At 42.5% G+C, this 20,905-nt stretch overlaps 1 protein-coding gene and 1 pseudogene across 1 annotated transcript in view; one reads left to right on the forward strand and one right to left on the reverse strand.

Moving 5' to 3' along the window:
- The window catches only part of LOC126937902 (putative COBW domain-containing protein 7), a 952,477-nt gene that overhangs the window by 593,486 nt on the left and 338,086 nt on the right, over positions 1–20,905 (forward strand). The window lies entirely within an intron of this gene.
- Positions 5,151–5,713, reverse strand: LOC126937313 (60S ribosomal protein L12-like; annotated as a pseudogene).

Genomic DNA, 20,905 nt, shown 5'->3' on the forward strand with positions numbered 1-20,905 from the left:
AATGCTATAAAGTACACAGTTCTGTAGTTCCCATTTTATAGATGAGAAAACTAAGACTTACAGGTGTGTCATAGCTGGCCTATCGTAACAGAAATCAGACCCCAAGCCCTCACTCTTAGCCTCTATTCACAGTCTATGTTCTCTACACTTTAGGATCACCTGGGAAGGTCCTCTACAGTTCCAATATGTGATTCAAACCAAAACCAATTAAATCTAAATCTGTGGGGATTGAAGCTAAGACATCAGTGCTTTTTTATTAGTGCCCCTAGATGATTCAAATGTGATGAGAACGTTGCATTATCATGATCCCTTCTAATCCACAGGGGATATGTTCCAAGACCCCAGTGAATGCCCAAAACCATGGATTGTCCTGAGCCTTCTATGTACTATGTTTTTTTTCCTATACATACATACTTATGATAAAGTTTCACTTATAAATTTGGTACAATAAAGGATAACAACTAATAATATAATAAAACAATATGCTGACCTCATTACTCTTTTGGGCCATTATTAAGTAAAATAAGGGTTACTTGGACGCATGCACAGCGATGCTGCAACAGCTGACCTGACAACCAACAGATCAACTAAGTGACATACAGGTGGGGAGCTTCTATAGTGTGAATACTCTGGACAAAAAGATGATTCACACCCTGGGCAGGCAGAGCAGGATGGCTAAGATTTCATCATGCTACTCAGAACACGGACAACTTGAAATTTATGAATTGTTTATTTCTGGAATTTTCTATTTAATTTATTTGGACCTTGGATAAGGGGGGACTACCGTATCTGAAGAGTCAGCGATACAAATTCACACATCAAATGAGTGTGTTGTTTGGGAGATGGCAGCTGCTTACATCCGATGATAGGCCAGCAGGTGACTCTGGGCTGTTGAGTGTGCATTTACACATCCATATGAATGGTACAATCACACGAAGTGGGAACGGTCAACCACATGTGATTGTAGTCAGTTTTTGGAGACAGAAGACTTGGGTTTGAATCCATGCCCCTGTTAGTCGTATGACTTTGCGTGTGTTATTTAACCCCTCTGCGCCTCAGTTTGCCTATCTCGAGAGAGGGGAAAACAACGTGCCCCATTTTGGAGGTTGAGTTGGCGAGGAAGGGCATGCATGTACTGGGCTCAGCACAGATTCTGGCACGTTGTAAGCCATCAATTGCTGCTAGCTATTTATTGATGGCACTTAGTACCCCAGCAAAGGTGTATACCACATAATAAAGACAAATTCGAATTCTGAAAATAGTTTGTGCCTCCTCACTTCTGATCACTAAGTGTTTAGGATTACCCTCTTCACTTGAAAATTCAATTCATTTGCTTGGGTGATTTAGCATCAAGGGTGATTGTCTGAGAGGTAGCCCAATGACTCTGTTAACAGGTCTGCAAACAGGCAGTAGGGCTGGGATATGGACCAGGTGAAAACAAGGGGAGTGCGAAGGGCTCTGACTGCAGGTGGTAGGGCCCAGCTATGGGAACTGTGACCCTAAGAAAGCTTTTACTTCATAAGAAGGGAGAGGTCCAGAGGCTGAGGAGGAGGCTCAGAACAGAATAGGTAATGGGAAGCCACTTTCAGGATCTGAGGAAGAAGTTGAGAGGTTTCGTCGGATCCAAGCACGACCCTCCTCCTTGCCCCTGGGCTTCTTGTTTGTCCTGTTATTACCTTGTTACTACCTAACAACTCTATCCTCCTCTACACTCTCCATTTAGCTGAATGTTCATCGTTCATCCCTTTTTTTTTTTTTTTTCAGAGACAGGGTCTTGCTTTGTCACCCAGGCTGGAGTGCAGTGGTGTGATCATAGCTCACTGCAGCCTCAAACTTCTGGGCTCAAACAATGCTCCTGAGTAGGGATCCAGGTGTGAGCCACTATGTCAGACTTATTTGTTCTTTTAAGACTCACTCAAGCCTTGCCTATTCTGTGGCTCTTTCTGAACCTATCTAGATCAAAGTTAGAAATGCTTCCTCTGAGCCGCCATAGGCTTTTTGCCTGCCATTGTTGACTGCCTTTATATGGACATGTCTTATTTTAAAGTATTTTTTAGTTTTCTGAGGATGGAGACGACATTCTACACTTCTGTTCAACTCCACTTTCTCCTACCACAGAGGTTAATGTGTTTGGCTCTTATCAGATAAAAGTACATTATTTTTATAAACCACATCACAGAACTCAGCAGGCAAATAAGGCTTAAGGATCTGCTAGTCCAGGAGTGGCAAATGTCCTCTTGATCCACAGGTCAAATCCTTCCAAAGTGGTCTATTTGGCCAGAACGGTCTATTTTTGTTTTGTCTTGCTTTGTTTTTAAATACAGATGGTCTCCAACTTACAATGGTTTGACTTACAATTACTCAACTTCACGATAGCGTGAAAGCCATACACATTCAGCAGAAACTGTACTTCAAGTACCATATAATCATTTGGTTTTCCACTTCCAGTTCAGTATCCAATAAATTACATGAGATATTCTACACTTTATTATAAAATAGGCATTATGTTAGATGATGTAGCCCAATTGTAGTCTAATGTAAGTGTTCTGAGCATGTGTAAGGTAGGCTAGGCTAGGCTGTGATGTTTGGTAGGTTAGGTGTATTAAATACACTTTTTACTTAGATGGGTTTCTTAGCCTCATGGTAAGCCAAGAAATATCTGTACCGAATCTGAACGTCTTTAGGTGGGCTGTGCCTGTCCAGTCCTCTGCAGTTCGGTCCACTTTCTAAAGCCTTACCATTTTACACAATTTATCTGCCCAACCCCTTAAGGAATTTGAGAGTGATCCCTAATTTGTAGATCTTCCCCACAACATCTCTAATACATGACTCCCCTGCCTGGACTTTCAGAGGCAGGGAGCTTATGAGGAAGTATGTTCTGCTGGTGGAACGCTGACTAAAATAATTCTTCCTGAATGAAAATCATAACTTAGAGTCATCTACTGAAATTAACCTGCTACATACTAACTACATTAAATCCTTTTGCTAACCTACCTTTTACTGCTGAATGCTTTCCCCATTCTTAAGTATTCCACCACAGGATGATATAAGCCTTTTTAGATATACTTTCTAATTTGTTATTTAGACAGAGGACATGTAACTTAGAACTGCATTTGACTTTGTTCTTCAACTATGGTCATCTGAAAATGACCTTCTTGGTAAACATTCCGCTTCATTCTATAGAATAAGGGCAGCGCGTGTCCACCTAGCCTTTTGTACTCACATGTGAGATTTTCTGATATCCTGGAATAATCTTACATATCTGTCTAGCTCATCAGATTATGGGTGATTTGAGAGTCTGGCATGAACCAGCATTCCAGAAGGTTGCAATTTGAGTATATGATAGACCTAAGTAGATCTTATCTCATGTTGGCCCATTAAGCCTAGACATTTTCACAGCTTTATGCTGTACAGCAGTTAGCTTGTGCCCCAATGCACAGGAATGCAACTCCAGCAATTATTTACCAGATGGAACGTGTTTTTTGTGTTTCTGTTTTAAGGGAACTCCGTTAAAGTTTTTGATTCTAGTTTTGATGGAGTGGATTGTAAACCTGTTATAACCTGCTGAGGGGGGAAAATCCCATATTTTTCTGTTTTCAGGAAAAATCATTTCCATATGAAAGGCCATCTGGAGAACTCGGCGTATAATAAATCACTGTTCACACCAATTATACTTACCGGGGAGCCCAGTTATTTTCTTGCAAGTAGAGACAGGAGAATATTGACTTCTGAAAACAATATTGCTATGAACTTCCTTAAGGGTCAAGAAGATGCCAGATGGGCATTCTGAGATGAGAGAAACTACCCTAGTGTGGGGAATGGAACCCCATTTGCATGTTTCTCTTCTCCTTCAGCTGTAGTCCTCACAAAAATCAAATATATTCTTATCCTATGTGACTATTCTTACATACTTTTAAAAAGTTTTTTCCCTTGCAATTTGTGTGGATCCACTAATCTGAATCAAGATGCTGGTTTTCAAGTCAATGCCATTTAGCAGCTGAATCACCTGCAGTGAGTCATCTAACTCCCTTAGCCCCTCCTCCCCTATTTGGAAAATGTGGCTAATGAAAATGACCTAACATGGCTAAATGCCTGATACATTTATGTAGAGATGTCTGTAGGAAGAATGAGCAGTGAAGAACTCTGGTGACATCAAGCCCCTGTCCCCTGCATTTAGGCCCCCAGGGCTGCCTGGTTCTTGTAGATTAATAAGCAACTCCAGTGTTCTTCCATTAAATCCCCGTTTTCCTTAGTTGAGTTGGAATTGACTTTATGATACTTGCAATTACAAGAGTTTTGACTAATAGCTTATGCATCTATTAACATTGGTAACCAGGAAGAACACACAGCAGCATGGAAAAGGAATTTTGATGAATTTTACAAAGAGCATGATATAAAATTGTGAATGATATGTATTGCAGTTATTTGCAATAATCATGCCTATGCAAGACAAGTGAAAAAGAAATATTTTAAAAATGTACGGGTGGCTGTAATCCCAGCTACTCAGGAGGCTGAGGCATGGGAATTGCTTGAACCTAGGAGGTGGAGATTGCAGTGAGCCAAGACCGCACCACTGGGCCCCAGCCTGGACCACAAAGCGAAACTCTCCAAAAAAAAAAAAAAAAAAAAAAAAAAAAATTAATGGATGTTTAGTATGGTAGAGTTATGGATGATTTGTTTTCTTCATGTTATGGGGTCAAAAACTTAGGAAACTACATTTCACTGTGCAAAGTAAATGTGGCTTCACTTGTTTTCTACAACTGATCAAATCTTACTCATTGGCTCCACATCCACATTCATCACTAACCATATTTTAGCCTCTTTGGATATGAAAGGAGTTTTGGTATAAAGAGTTTGGTTGTGTTTTTAAAGGTAAGTGGCTCTCGTTGTCTGCCCTCCTTTCTAGATGGTTTCTTGGTATATTGGGGTGGCAGTGTTGTGAGAAAGTGAGCTTTAGGAGTGAGCAGTAGGAGAAAGTGGGCTTTAGATTTGTATACACGGGTCCTCATGCTGTGATTAGGTTTGGTATTGACATTTTTTAGCAATGTCTCTGGATCCCTGGTTGACTTGTAGTACTGACATCAGTGCATGGGGAAACTGGCTTTTTCAAGGAGGCACAAAGGCACTCATGTAGACCCTACATCTGATAATCATGCTGTGTTTTTATTTTTAGTTGTCAAATGATCCTTTATTGAAATTTTTCCCTCGTAGTTCATAGCTAGCTGGATATTTACTTGCAGCACTGTTGATGTGATATCATCTATGATGTCAGGAGGCTGGTGCCCATCAACACTGCAGCTCATAGACTGGGCAGTCTCCAGGATCTCTTTACGGGTCCCAGAGAGTTCTGTGACTAAGGATTGGTGCTGCATCTGTCGTGCAATGTTGACAGTCTCATGAAAAATGGCATTTCCACTGTGCTTGATTTTTTTGCCTCTTTCTGTCTCTGGTTCCTTGAGGGCTTTGATGCTCATGGCAGAGGCAGAAAGTACCACCTCAGTCTGAGCCTGTCTGTTCTGATTGGTCAGTTTCATTGTAATCCTTTGACTCTTCTGATGACCTGTGGCCTTGGGAATGTCATCACCAACTTATTTTGGAGATAGGTCCAGAGGGTTGATCTTAAGGGCTAGGGCAGACACGGTACCCAGTTTTCCACCAGGGCACCTGGCAGGTATATGACCTTGATCTCATTGGGATTGAACTTGGGCAGCATGGCAGAGGTGGATAGATGAACCCAGATGTAGTATGACTGAAGAAAGTTGCACTTTGGCTTCCTCCAAGCCAAGAGGCCCAAGCTGTTGGTTTTCACTTTCTGTGTTACATATTGGCACGGGCCAATTGGGTGGGGGTCCCTTTGTTGAGTTTTAACTGAGGAGCAGGACACAGTCTTTTTCCTCTTTTGGGATTCCTTTCTTTCAATTTATCTACTACTTGTGATATCGGCCCTGAATGGAGAAGCCAAGACACATAAAACTCACTTTTCCCCTTCAATCTCTATCTTTTCTTCCCCTGGCATTCCCTTGGTTTGGAAAGGAAAAACACCCCATATTTTCTGTGCAGTAGGGATACCTCTTACTTCAAAGATCATTTCTCTCTACCAATAGCTTTAGAATTCAGGTTCATTGTTTTAACCCTTGATATTTTAATGGAAGTGATAAGAATCCAGAAAATCATTTTCTTTATCTCCAACCTCTGAATTTTAAAGACAGTTATTCTAGGAACTCAAAATTGGAAATCAAAAGCTAGATTTTTTTTTTTCTATTTGCATTCCTGCTATAACAATCTCAAACCTCCCTGAGTTATAAGAATTACCTCAGGCTGAGGCAAGGGCATGCCCAAGATGGCCAAATAGGAACAGCTCCAGCCTCTAGCTCCCAGCATGAGTGACACAGAAGACGTGTGATTTCTGCATTTTCAGCTGAGGTACTGGGTTCATCTCACTGGGGAGTGCCAGACAATCAGCGCTAGTCAGCTGGCACAGCCCAACCAGTGAGAGCTGAAGCAGGGTGAAGCATTGCCTCATCTGGAAAGCACAAGGGGGAAGGGAATCCCTTTTCCTAGCCAAGGGAAACTGAGACACACAACACCTGGAAAATCGGGTAACTCCCACCCTAATACTGCACTTTACCAAGGGTCTTAGCAAATGGCACGCCAGGAGATTATATCCCACACCTGGCCAGAGGGTCCCACGCCCACGGAGCCTCCCTCATTGCTAGCACAGCACTCTGAGATCTAACTGCAAGGCGGCAGCAAGGCTGGGGGAGGGGCGCCCGCCATTGCTGAGGCTTAAGTAGGTAAACAAAGCCACTGGGAAGCTCGAATTGGGTGAAGCCCACTGCAGCTCAAGGAGGCCGGCCTGTCTCTGTAGACTCCTCCTCTGGGGATGGGCATAGCTAAACAAAAAGCAGCAGAAACCTTGGCAGAGGTAAATGCCCCTGTCTGACAGCTTTGAAGAGAGCAGTGGATCTCCCAGCACGGAGGTTGAGATCTGAGAACGGACAGACTGCCTGCTCAAGTGGGTCCCTGACCCCTGAGTAGCCTAACTGGGCGACATCCCCCACTAGGTGCAGACTGACACCTCACACCTCACATGGTGGGGTACACCCCTGAGACGAAGCTTCCAGAGCAAAAATCAGACAGCAACACTCGCTGTTCAGCAATATTCTATCTTCTGCAGCCTCCGCTGCTGATACCCAGGCAAACAGGGTCTGGAGTGGACCTCAAGCAAACTCCAACAGACCTACAGCTGAGGGTCCTGACTGTTAGAAGGAAAACTAACAAACAGAAAGGACACCCACACCAAAACCCCATCAGTACGTCACCATCATCAAAGACCAAAGGCAGATAAAACCACAAAAATGGGGAAAAAGCAGGGCAGAAAAGCTGGAAATTCAAAAAATTAGAGTGCATCTCCCCCTCCAAAGGAATGCAGCTCATTGCCAGCAACAGATCAAAGCTGGACGAAGAATGACTTTAACAAGTTGACAGAAGAAGGCTTCAGTCGATCAAACTTCTCAGAGCTAAAGAAGGAACTACGTAACCAGCGCAAAGAAACTAAAAACCTTGAAAAAAGAATGGATGAATGGATAACTAGAATAATCAATGCAGAGAAGACCTTAAAAGAACTGATACAGATGAAAACCATAACACGAGAAATACGTGACAAATGCACAAGCTTCAGTAACCGACTCAATCAACTGGAAGAAAGAGTATCAGTGATTGAAGATCAAATGAATGAAATGAAGTGAGAAGAGAAGTGTGGAGAAAAAAGAGTAAAAAGAAATGAACAAAGTCTCCAAGAAGTATAGGACTATGTGAAAAGACCAAATCTACATCTGATTGGTGTGCCTGAAAGTGATGGGGAAAATGGAACCAAGCTGGAAAACACTCTACAGGATATCATCCAGGAGAATTTCCTCAACCTAGTAAGGCAGGCCAACATCCAAATTCAGGAAATACAGAGAACGCCACAAAGATACTCCTCGAGAAGAGCAACTCCAAGACACATAATTGTCAGATTCACCAAAGTTGAAATGCAGGAAAAAATGTTAAGGGCAGCCAGAGAGAAAGGTCGGGTTACACACAAAGGGAAGGCCATTAGACTAACAGCAGATCTCTCGGCAGAAACTCTACAAGCCAGAAGAGAGTGGGGGCCAATATTCAACATTCTTAAAGAAAAGAATTTTCAACCCAGAATTTCATATCCAGCCAAACTAAGTTTCATAAGTGAAGGAGAAATAAAATCCTTTATAGACAAGCAAATGCTTAGAGATTTTGTCACCACCAGGCCTGCCCTACAAGAGATCCTGAAGGAAGCACTAAAACATGGAAAGGAACAACAGGTACCAGCCATTGCAAAAACATGTCAAAATGTAAAGTCCATCAATGCTAGGAAGAAACTGCATCAACTAGTGAGCAAAATAACCAGCTAATATCATAATGACAGGATCAAGTTCACACATAACAATATTAACCTTAAATGTAAATGGACTAAATGGTCCAATTAAAAGACACAGACTGGCAAATTGGAGAAAGAGTCAAGACCCATCAGTTTGCTGTATTCAGGAGACCCATCTCACATGCAGAGACACACATAGGCTCAAAATAAAGGGATGAAGAAAGATCTACCAAGCAAATGGAAAACAAAAAAAAGCAGGGGTTGCAATCCTAGTCTCTGATAAAACAGACTTTAAACCATCAAAGATCAAAAGAGACAAAGAAGGCACTACATAATGGTAAAGGGATCAATTAATCAGGAAGAGCTAACTATCCTAAATATATATGCACCCAATACAGGAGCACCCAGATTCATAAAGCAAGTCCTTAGAGACTTACAAAGAGACTTAGACTCCCATACAATAATAATGGGAGACTTTAACACCCCACTGTCAACATTAGACAGATCAACGAGACAGAAAGTCAATCCAGGAATTGAACTCAACTCTCCACCAAGTGGACCTGATAGACATCTACAGAACTCTCCACCCCAGATCAACAGAAAATACATTCTTCTCAGCACCACATCGCACTTATTCCAAAATTGACCACATAGTTCGAAGTAAAGCACTCCTCAGCAAATGTACAAGAACAGAAATTATAACAAACTGTCTCTCAGACCACAGTGCAATTAAACTAGAACTCAGGACTAAGAAACTCAATCAAAACCGCTCAACTACATGGAAACTGAACAACCTGCTCCTGAATGACTACTGGGTACATAACGAAATGAAGGCAGAAATAAAGATGTTCTTTGAAACCAATGAGAACAAAGATATAACATACCAGAATCTCTGGGACACATTTAAAACAGTGTGTAGAGGGAAATTTATAGCACTAAGTGCCCACAAGAGAAAGCAGGAAAGATCTAAAATTGACACCCTAACATCACAATTAAAAAAACTAGAGAAGCAAGAGCAAACACATTCAAAAGCTAGCAGAAGGCAAGACATAACTAAGATCAGAGCAGAACTGAAGGAGATAGAGACACAAAAAAACCTCCAAAAAATCAATGAATCCAGAAGCTGGTTTTTTGAAAAGATCAACAAAATTGATAGACCACTAGCAAGACTAAGAAAGAAGAAAAGAGAGAAGAATCAAATAGATGCAATAAAAAATGATAAAGGAGATATCACCATTGACCCCACAGAAATACAAACTACCATCAGAGAATACTATAAACACCTCTACGCAAATAAACTAGAAAACCTAGAAGAAATGGATAATTTCCTGGACACTTACACTCTCCCAAGACTAAACCAGGAAGAAGTTGAATCCCTGAATAGACCAATAGCAGGCTCTGAAATTGAGGCAATAATTAATAGCCTACCAACCAAAAAAAGTCCAGGACCAGACGGATTCACAGCTGAATTCTACCAGAGGTACAAGGAGGAGTTGGTACCATTCCTTCTGAAACTATTCCAATCAATAGAAAAAGAGAGAATCCTCCCTAACTCATTTTACGAGGCCAACATCATCCTGATACCAAAGCCTGACAGAGATACAACAAAAAAAGAGAATTTTAGACCAATAACCCTGATGAACATCGACGCAAAAATCCTCAATAAAATACTGGCAAACCAAATCCAGTAGCACATCAAAAAGCTTATCCACCATGATCAAGTGGGCTTCATCCCTGGGATGCCAGGCTGGTTCAACATATGCAAATCAATAAACGTAATCCAGCATATAAACAGAACCAAAGACAAAAACCACATGATTATCTCAACAGATGCAGAAAAGGCCTTCGACAAAATTCAACAGCCCTTCATGCTAAAAAGTCTCAATAAATTCAGTATTGATGGAACGTATCTCAAAATAATAAGGGCTACTTATGACAAACCCACAGCCAATATCATACTGAATGGGCAAAAACTGGAAGCATTCCCTTTGAAAACTGGCACAAGACAGGGATGCCCTCTCTCACCACTCCTATTCAACATAGTGTTGGAAGTTCTGGCTAGGGCAATCAGGCAAGAGAAAGAAATCAAGGGTATTCAGTTAGGAAAAGATGAAGTCAAATTGTCCCTGTTTGCAGATGACATGATTGTATATTTAGAAAACCCCATTGTCTTAGCCCAAAATCTCCTTAAGCTGATAAGCAACTTCAGCAAAGTCTCAGGATACAAAATCAACGTGCAAAAATCACAAGCATTCTTATACACCAGTAACAGACACACAGAGAGCCAAATCATGAATGAACTCCCATTCACAATAGCTTCAAAGAGAATAAAATACCTAGGAATCCAACTTACAAGGGATGGAAAGGACCTCTTCAAGGAGAACTACAAACCACTGCTCAGTGAAATAAAAGAGGACACAAACAAATGGAAGAACATACTGTGTTCACGGATAGGAAGAATCAATATTATGAAAATGGCCATACTGCCCAAAGTAATTTATAGATTGAATGCCACCCTCATTAAGCTACCAATGACTTTCTTCACAGAATTGGAAAAAACTGCTTTAAAGTTCATATGGAACAAAAAAAGACCCCACATTGCCAAGACAATCCTAAGCCAAAAGAACAAAGCTGGAGGCATCACGCTACCTGACTTCAGACTATACTACAAGGCTACAGTAACCAAAACAGCATGGTACTGGTACCAAAACAGAGATATAGACCAATGGAACAGAACAGAGCCCTCCAAAATAATACCACACATCTACAATCATCTGATCTTTGACAAACCTGACAAAAACAAGAAATGGGGAAAGGATTCCCTATTTAATAAATGGTGCTGGGAAAACTGGCTAGCCATAAGTAGAAAGCTGAAACTGGATCCTTTCCTTACTCCTTATATGAAAATTAATTCAAGATGGATTAGAGACTTAAATGTTAGACCTAAAACCATAAAAACCCTAGAAGAAAACCTAGGTAATACCATTCAGCACATAGGCATGGGCAAGGACTTCATGTCTAAAACACCAAAAGCAACGGCAACCAAAGCCAAAATTGACAAATGTGATCTAATTAAACTAAAGAGCTTCTGCACGGCAAAAGAAACTACCATCAGAGTGAACAGGCAACCTACAGAATGGGAGAACATTTTTGCAATCTACTCATCTGACAAAAGGCTAATATCCAGAACCTATAAAGAACTCAAACAAATTTACAAGAAAAAAACAAACAACCCCATGAAAAAGTGGGCAATGGATATGAACAGACACTTCTCAAAAGAAGACATGCATACAGCCAACAGACACATGAAAAAATGCTCATCATCACTCGCCATCAGAGAAATGCAAATCAAAACCACAATGAGATACCATCTCATGCCAGTTAGAATGGCAATCAATAAAAAATCAGGAAACAACAGGTGTTGGAGAGGATATGGAGAAATAGGAACACTTTTACACTGTTGGTGGGACTGTAAACTAGTTCAACCATTGTGGAAAACAGTGTGGCAATTCCTCAAGGATCTAGAACTAGAAATACCATTTGACTCAGCCATCCCATTACTGGAGATATACCCAAAGGATTATAAGTCATGCTGCTATAAAGACACATGCGCACGTATGTTTATTGCGGCACTATTCACAATAGCAAAGACTTGGAATCAACCCAAATGTCCATCAGTGACAGACTGGATTAAGAAAATGTGGCACATATACACCATGGAATACTATGCAGCTATAAAAAAGGATGAGTTCGTGTCCTTCGTAGGGACATGGATGCAGCTGGGAACCATCATTCTCAGCAAACTATCGCAAGAATAGAAAACCAAATACCACATGTTCTCACTCATAGGTGGGAAATGAACAATGAGATCACTTGGACATAGGAAGGGGAGCATCACACACTGGGTCCTATTGTGGGGAGGGGGGAGGGATATCATTAGGAGATATACCTAATGTAAATGACAAGTTAATGGGTGCAGCACACCAACATGGCATATGTATACATATGTAACAAACCTGCACGTTATGCACATGTACCCTAGAACTTAAAGTACAATTAAAAGAATAAATAAAATAAAATAAAATAAAAAGTAGGCAAAAGGCATGAATAGACAATTCTCAAAAGAAGATATACAAATGGCCAAGAAGCATATAGAAAAATGCTCAATATCACTAATGATCAGAGAAATGCAAATCAAAATCACAATGTGATACCACCTCACTCCTGCAAGAATGGACGTAATCAAAAATCGAAAAATAATAGATGTTGGCATGGATGTGGTGAAAAAGGAACGCTTTTACGGTGTGGGTGGGAATGTAAACTAATACAACCACTATGGTAAACAGTGTGGAAATTCTTTAAAGAACTAAAAGTAGATCTACCATTTGATCCAGCAATGCTACTACTAGATATCTACCCAGAGGAAAATAAGTCAGTGGCAGAGGGCAGTGGCTCATGCCTGTAATCCCAGCACTTTGGGAGGCTGAGGCAGGAGGATCACTTGAGGTCAGGAGTTCAAGAGCAGCCTGGCCATCATGGTGAAATGCTGTCTCTAATAAAAATACAAAAATTAGCCAGGCATGGTGGTACATGCCTGTAATCCCAGCTACTTGGTAGGCTGAGGCAGGAGAATCTCTTCAACCCAGGAGGCAGAGGTTTCAGTGAGCCAAGATTGTGCCACTGCACTCCAGCCTGGGTGACAAGAGTGAAATTTTGTCTCAAAAAATAAAAAGAAGTCATTATACAAAAAAGATATTTGCACATGCCTGTTTATAGCAGCACAATTTGCAATTGCGGGAATATGGAATCAGCCCAAATGCCCATCAATCAGCAAGTGGATAAAGAAAATGTGATATATAGATATAGATATACATATGTATATATACCATGGAATACTACCCAGCCATAAAAAGGAACGAAATAATGGCATTTGCAGTAAGCTGGATGGGATTGGAGACTATTATTCTAAGTGAAGTAACTCAGGAATGGAAAACCAAACATTTTATGCTCTCACTCATAATTGGAAGCTAAGCTATAAGGATGCAAAGGCATAAGAATGATATAATGGACTTTGGGGACTCAGGGGAAAGGCTGCGGGGGATGAGGCATAAAAAAGCTATGTATTGGGTACAGTGTACACTGGTTGGGTGATAGGTGCACCGAAATCTCGTAAGTCACCAGTAAAGAACTTACTCATGTAACCAAACACCATCTGTTCCCCAAAAACCTATTAAAATTAAAAAATAAATTAATTTAAAAATTAAAAAAGAATTACCTTAGGCTAACTAGGGTAAAAGTCATTCACAAAATATAAAAGAGAAAAAACGTTTAAAATATATTATCCTTATTACATTCTTTCAAGCTTTCCATAATGTCCTTTACTTCATTGCCTGTCACCCAAACTCCCTGTGAAGCCCTGCCCAAATTGCCAACTGGGGTAACGACAGTAATGATTGTTTTTTGGCTACTTATCAGACAAATGTGCTTTTAAACTTTACCATAACCTTGTAGATGTTCATATCCCCATTGAACAGATGAGAAGTGGGAGCTTAGAAAAGGAGACTTGTGCAAAGTAGCAGAGCTAATTTCAGGGAGAAAAATTGTTTAGAAAACTCATTTGTGTCTTATTTGCTTTTTCTCACTTGGGCTCAGAAGCCATTCATTCATTCAAATGCTGCAACCTTAAAACTTTAAAACACAGCTAGAAAAACATCCATTAAATCATATGGATGCTTAACACACTGCTCAATAAATGGCAACCAATATTATTAATATTTCTACTGATGACCAGGAGGATAAATATCTTAGTGTGCAGAGAACAGAATCCATCATGGCCAAAATCTTGGTACAGTTTGTTATTTCAACAGCTGGGCAGGAAAGAAGCAAAGTGCTTTGGGAAGACAGGAGATTGAGACGGAAACAACTGGTTGGGTTTCCCCTTTTCTTTTGGATGGGAATCCAGAACACCTGAGATTTTTTTTTTTTTTTTGAGACAGAGTCTTTTGTTCCATTGCCCAGGCTGGAGAGCAGAGGCATGATCTCAGCTCACTGCAACCTCTGCCTCCTGGTTTCAAGTGATTCTCCTGCCTCAGCCTCCCGAGTAGCTGGGATTACAGGCATACCCCACCATGCCTGGCTAATGTTTGTATTTTTAGTAGAGACAGGATTTCACCATGTTGGCCAGGCTGGTCTTGAACTCCTGACCTCAGGTGATCCGCATGCCTCAGCCTCCCAAAATGCTGGGATTACAGGCATGAGCCACCGCTCCCAGCCCAACACCTGGGATCTTGTTCAGGTTTGGTTAATACTGTGGAGAGACCATTTAAGGACCTTATGGTTCATTTTCTAATTTTTTTTTTTTTTTTTTTTTTTTTTTTTTTGAGACAGAGTCTTGCTCTTGTTGCCCAGGCTGGAGTGCAATGGCGGGATGTTGGCTCACTGCAACCTCCGTCTCCTGGGTTCAAGCAATTCTCCTGCCTCAGCCTCCCGAGTAGCTGGAATTATAGGCATGCACCACCACACCTGGCTAATTCTGTATTTTTTAGTAGAGATGGGGATTCTCCATGTTGGTCTGGCTGGTCTTGAATTCTCGACCTCAGGTGATCCACCCGCCTTGGCCTCCCAAAGTGCCGGGATTACAGGCGTTAGTCACCGCACCCGGGAGTTTCCTTACCTATAAAATGATAGTTCAGGATGTTAGCAACCGTGAATCTATATGAGTCTGCAGCAACTTCAATTCTTGCCTCCTCAGAAGAAAGAATTTGACTGAGGAGTGTAAGTCAGAAAGGAGAGACCGAGGCAAGGTTTAGAGAGTGTCGACGAAAACAGTCAAACTGTGTAAAGTATTTGAAGACATTTATTCTGAGCCAAATATGAGCGACACAGCCCTCAGGAGGTCCTGAAAACATGTGCCCAAAGTGGTCAGGGTGCAGCTTGGTTTTATACATTTTAGGGAGGCAAGAGACATCAATCAAATACATTTGAGAAATACATTGGTTTAGTCCAGAAAGGTGGGGCAATTCAAAGGAGGGCAGGCACCTTCTAGTCTATAGGTGAATTTAAACATTTTCTGGTTGACAGTTGGTTGAGTTTGTCTAAAGACCTGAGATTAATAGAAAGGAAATGTTCAGGTTAAGATAAAAGATTGTAGAGACTAAGGTTCTTCTTTAGTGGCTGCCCTTAGAGACAATAGATGACAAATGTTTCCTATTCAGACCTTTAGAAGGTGCTAGACTCTCAGTCAGGTGCGGCAGCTCACACCTGTAATCCTAGCACTTTGGAGGGTGGGGCGCGGGGGCAGGGTGGGTGGTGCTGAAGCAGGTGGATCGCAGTGAGACCAGGAGTTCAAGACCAGCCTGGTCAGTGTGGTAAAACCCTGTCTCTATTAAAAATACAAAAATTAGCTGGGTGTGGTGGCAGGCACCTGTGATCCCAGTTACTCGGGAGGCTGAGGTAGGAGAATGGCTTGAACCCGGGAGGCAGAGGTTGCAGTGAGCTGACATGGCAACACTGCACTTCAGCCTGGGCAACAGAGTGAGACTCTGTCTCAATAAATAAATAAACAAATAAATAAATACATAAAGGTGCTAGACTCTTAATCTCTTCAGGTGGGAGGGCCTGGAATAAAAATATCTAGCTATGTTACCAGAAATTCTTTACAGATGCAAATTTTCCCCCATAAAGGATGGCTTTGCAGGGCCATTTCAAAATATGGCAAAGAAACATGTTTTGGGATAAAATATTTTGATTCTCTTGTCATGTAATATTATGCCAGAGTCAGACTAAAAAGTCACAATATATAGGGTTAAATAAAACCCATCTGATGAGAATTTTTGGTCTGTAGGGCACGACTCCCCAGACCCCTTAGATAGGAATTTGGAAGATAAGAAAAAATCAGAGCTTAGTCCTCAAGCAGGAGTGAAAGTTTATTCAAAAGCTTTAGAGCAGGAATGAAAGGAAGTAGAGCACATGTGGAAGAGGGCCAAGGGGGCACCTTGAAAGATCGAGTGCACAGTTTGACCTTTGACTTGGGGTCTTATAGGCTGGCATACTTTCAGGGTCTTGGGTTACTTCTCCCAATTCTTCCCTCGGGGTGGGCTGTCCACATGTGCAGTGGCCTGCTAGCACTTGGGAGGGGAGTATGCACGGTGTATTCGCTGGAATTGTACAGATGCTTTCTCGAGGCGTTCTTCCTTTACCAGTGTAGCATTCCCACAGGAAGGTCATTTACCAATTAAACTCTGCCACTTTGGCTCTTAGTGCACGTGCTTGAGCTCACCCGCCCAGTTCCTGAGATCTTATTGGGAAGCTGCTGATCATCACTTTCAGGTTTTTTCTATCTATTTGGAGACTGCCTTTCCCTGGTGCTGGCTGCAACCAGTTATTATTTGAGAGAGACAGTGTAACAACCATCTGACTCACCTGATGGTCACCTGACATTCCTGGTCGGGGTGGGGGGCCCTCTCCTGCATTGCACATGTCTGCCTATCTACTGTAACAAGGACACCATCAGATGATTGCTAAGGTTTCTCCCCATGTGAGGAGTCCTGAGAAAATGGTATTATTGGAGATACTGAAGAGTCCTCAGGGAAAGTCTAGATGGCCTAGACAGCCTGTGGCGCTCCATGTCACCCTGCCACCAACGTCTCGCTATCTTTTGTCATCCTCTGATCTCCTCCTGCTCAACCCCATTTCAGGGCAGGAGGAAAGAAATGTAGAAAAGATAATGAGGCAAAGTGGCGATGGGTAGTGAGAGGATGATGAAGTGGTAGATAATGGGAGAGTGGAGGGAAGACACAGAAATTATACACATATACTTTTTTAGAGAAAGGACATGGGGAAAAGATAGGGGGCATCAAAGAAAGAACATTTACCTTCTTTTTTCATCAAATAAAATAATCGCTGACATTTATTAAGCCCTTGTCCTAGGCCTGGCACCTTGTTCAGTTTTTCACATGCATCATTTAGCCCTCACACATCTCATTTTATAGATAAGTGAGAAACAGACTTATAAAATTAATCAGTGTGTCCAATATCACTAATTAGTAAGAGACAGGACAAGGCATTGAACTTTAGTATCTTTGACCTCTGAGCTTATACTTATAAATACTAGCCCACATGGCTTTCCTACCAGAATTTCCTCTGAGCTAGGGAATGTCACCATTTTCCTTATGGCCATCAGCATTTAGACTCGATATCATTGCTAACATACAGCGATGAGCTCATCACCATGGGCAGACAGATAGGCAGGCACCTAGCCATGCGCTCACTCACCCACTGATGACACTCAGGAAGGCCTGGTGAAGACAAGTAAAGACAATGAATATTATAAATAGAAAGTATTTCTTGTGAGGTGCCATCATGTAGGGAAAGCTTCTTAATTAACTCTGGCTGGGTCTAATGTTGAAACTAATTCTTGGCCGGCAAGGTGGCTCATGCCTATAATCCCAGAACTTTGGGAGGCCGAGGTGGGCAGATCACAAGGTCAAGAGATCGAGACCATCCTGGCCAACACGGTGAAACCCTGTCTCTACTAAAAATACAAAAATTAGCTAGGTGTGGTGGCACATACCTGTAGTCCCAGCTACTCGGGAGGCTGAGGCAGGAGAATCACTTGAACCATGTAGGCAGAGGTTGCAGTGAGCCGAGATCATGCCACTGCACTCCAGCCTGACGACAGACAGAGACTCCACCTTAAAAAAAAAAAAAAATTATTGTTCTTTCTGGTAGAAGATAGTTCCTGCACATGTGCCCAGAAGATCACAGGTACCTGTGGTTTGTTGGGGGATAATACACACAAAAATAAGTGGTGAATATCCATAGCTAACCACAGCAAATGTTCTCAGTATTATACCTATCAGAAAACCCAAGAAAGCCTCATTGTAGGATACCTCTAGGTCACCCTCTAGCGATTATGATTGATGATCACAGAGCTGTGATGCGATGATGTCCCATTGGGGTCTTCCACCTGCTTATCATTTCTCTGCCTGATATTTCAACTGTAAATTTGTGAGGAAATTTGGGAAAGACTGCATCAGACCCCTATCCGATAGTCTCCAAGCTGTATGCACTTTCCCTGGATCTTTCTCTGTTTCAATGCAGGGATATTACATCGGTTTTGGAATCAGAGTCACGTTCAAATTCTGCCTCTGCTGTTTATTGAGTGAGGAGCAGTGGTATGAATCCCTTGTCCTTGAAACTGCTGCATTCTCTCCTGTAGAAAGGAATTACGGCAGGTGAGCTAGCACACACAATGCACCAGCACAGGGCCTGGAATATGGCAGGTGACCACTCACTGCAAACTCTTATTCTTCATGCTTCAGTTATGTATTGCTATATAAAATACCAACCCAGGCCTTAGCGGCCCCCAGGACTACACCCATTTGTCATGAAGAGCTTTAGTGAGCTTTACTTGAATAACAACCATTTATTTGCTCATAGTTCTGTAATCTGGGCTGGGTTCTTCTACTGGTCTCACCTGGGTAGTTCATGCTCTCATGCTGACCATCAGAAAGCTGAACTGGGGCCAGAAATCCAAGACAGCATCACTCACATGTCAGGAAGCCTGGCTGGGGTGCCTGGGCCAGCTCGGATCAAGCCTCTGCCTGGTGTAGTGCTCTGTTGTCAGCACCTTAAAATTCTTAACAATTTTAAAACAAGGAACCCTGCATTTCATTTTACACGAATCCCTGAAAATTGTGTAACCAGTCCTTGCAGCTGGATCTCCTTCTATACTAGCTCAGGGCTCCAAGGGAGTGAAAGCAAAAGCTGGCAGGCTTTTTTTTTTTTTTTTTTTTTTGAGACGGAGTCTCGCCCTGTCGCCCAGGCTGGAGTGCAGTGGCCGGATCTCAGCTCACTGCAAGCTCCGCCTCCCGGGTTCACGCCATTCTCCTGCCTCAGCCTCCTGAGTAGCTGGGACTACAGGCGCCCGCCACCTCGCCCGGCTAGTTTTTTTTGTATTTTTTTAGTAGAGACGGGGTTTCACCGTGTTAGCCAGGATGGTCTCGATCTCCTGACCTCGTGATCCGCCCGTCTCGGCCTCCCAAAGTGCTGGGATTACAGGCTTGAGCCACCGCGCCCGGCCAAGCTCGCAGGCTTCTTAAGACCAAGGTTAGAACTGGTATGGTATCACTTTGCCACATTCTATGGGCCAAAGCAATTCACAAGGCCATCCCTGATTCCAGAAGAGGAGCGGGAAAATCTTTATGGCCATCACTCGACCTCCATTTTCTACTTTCAGCATTTTCAGCAACTGGGTCCTGAGAGAGCTCTTCTGGTGCTAAGAAGCAGATACCTCCCCAAGTGACCTCATAAAAAGAGGAGTATGTGGTAGAGGGTTGGAAATCTCTCAGAAATGAGGCATAACCCCATCTTAGGAAAGTGGAAAGAGTTAGAAACTCAGGATCTGAGGCTACGCCTTGCTTCTCAGTGGTCACATTGACTTCCTTGGTCAGTCATGGCTTGAGGGGAGGTCAGGGAAACTGGTCACTCAGAAGAGACAGCTGCCCTTTACAGAGACTGTGGGCAGGCCAGCTCTCTATAAGAGGATGTGAATAAGCTAGGGATATCTCCTGATAGAAATGTTTTTTATCAGCCATTTATGAAGCACCAATAATTATATGTAAGACAGTATCTTGGCCTATGGGGATATGACTCTAGGAGAGCAGGGCTCCTTTGTTTCAGTCACATAAGGGTATATCTCTTTAACTCTAATTGAAGTCGGGGATGGGGGCAGGTGAATAATCAGAGGTTTATTCTTACTGTCTTGTGCTTGGGGAGTCAGCCCCAGTCCTTGGTGACTGGCTCACATATCCTCATGTGGCTAGCAACACCCACCTACCATGGCGGTACAGGAGAACGCTTAACTCACTGTTATCTCCAATGCCTGGGTCCAAGTGATTCTCGCCTCAGCCTCCGGAGTAGCTAGGACTACAAGTATGCACCACCATGCCTGGCTAATTTCTTTTACAGAGATGGAGGTCTTGCTATGTTGCCTAGCCTGGTTTCAAACCCCTGGCCTCAATCAATCCTCCCACTTTGGCCTCCCAGAACCCTGGGATTACAGGGGTGAGCCCCCGCACCTGGCAGAGAATGCATTCTTTTACAAAAATGCCAATTCACCTCAAAGAAAAGTTGAGTGAAGAAGGATGAGAAATTGTGACTTTATCTTACTTACTTTGGTCCCGCTCCAAAGAAGATGACAGACTGAGGCCCACAGAAGCAGGGATTCCCATATGGACTTGGGAATGTCATTACCATCTCCTTGGGGCATGCGGAGGACAGCAGTCACCATCTCTTGACCTCTCTCGTCAGCATGCTTCCCACTTCCCTACTCTACTTCCTCATGGTTTCCTTCCTTCGTGCCCTTAGTCTAGTGTCCCTACCCCTGTCCTAGAGACCCCATCTCTTTTCCCCAGTACATAGCACCCCTCCTCGGTCCCTTATCACACATTCCACTCAGCTGGCGCTAACGCTTTCCTTGGCCCAGCTTTGCCAGCTGTGAAAAGC

The sequence above is a fragment of the Macaca thibetana genome, chromosome 15 (assembly GCF_024542745.1).
Source record: "Macaca thibetana thibetana isolate TM-01 chromosome 15, ASM2454274v1, whole genome shotgun sequence".
NCBI classification, from domain to species: Eukaryota; Metazoa; Chordata; class Mammalia; order Primates; family Cercopithecidae; genus Macaca; species Macaca thibetana.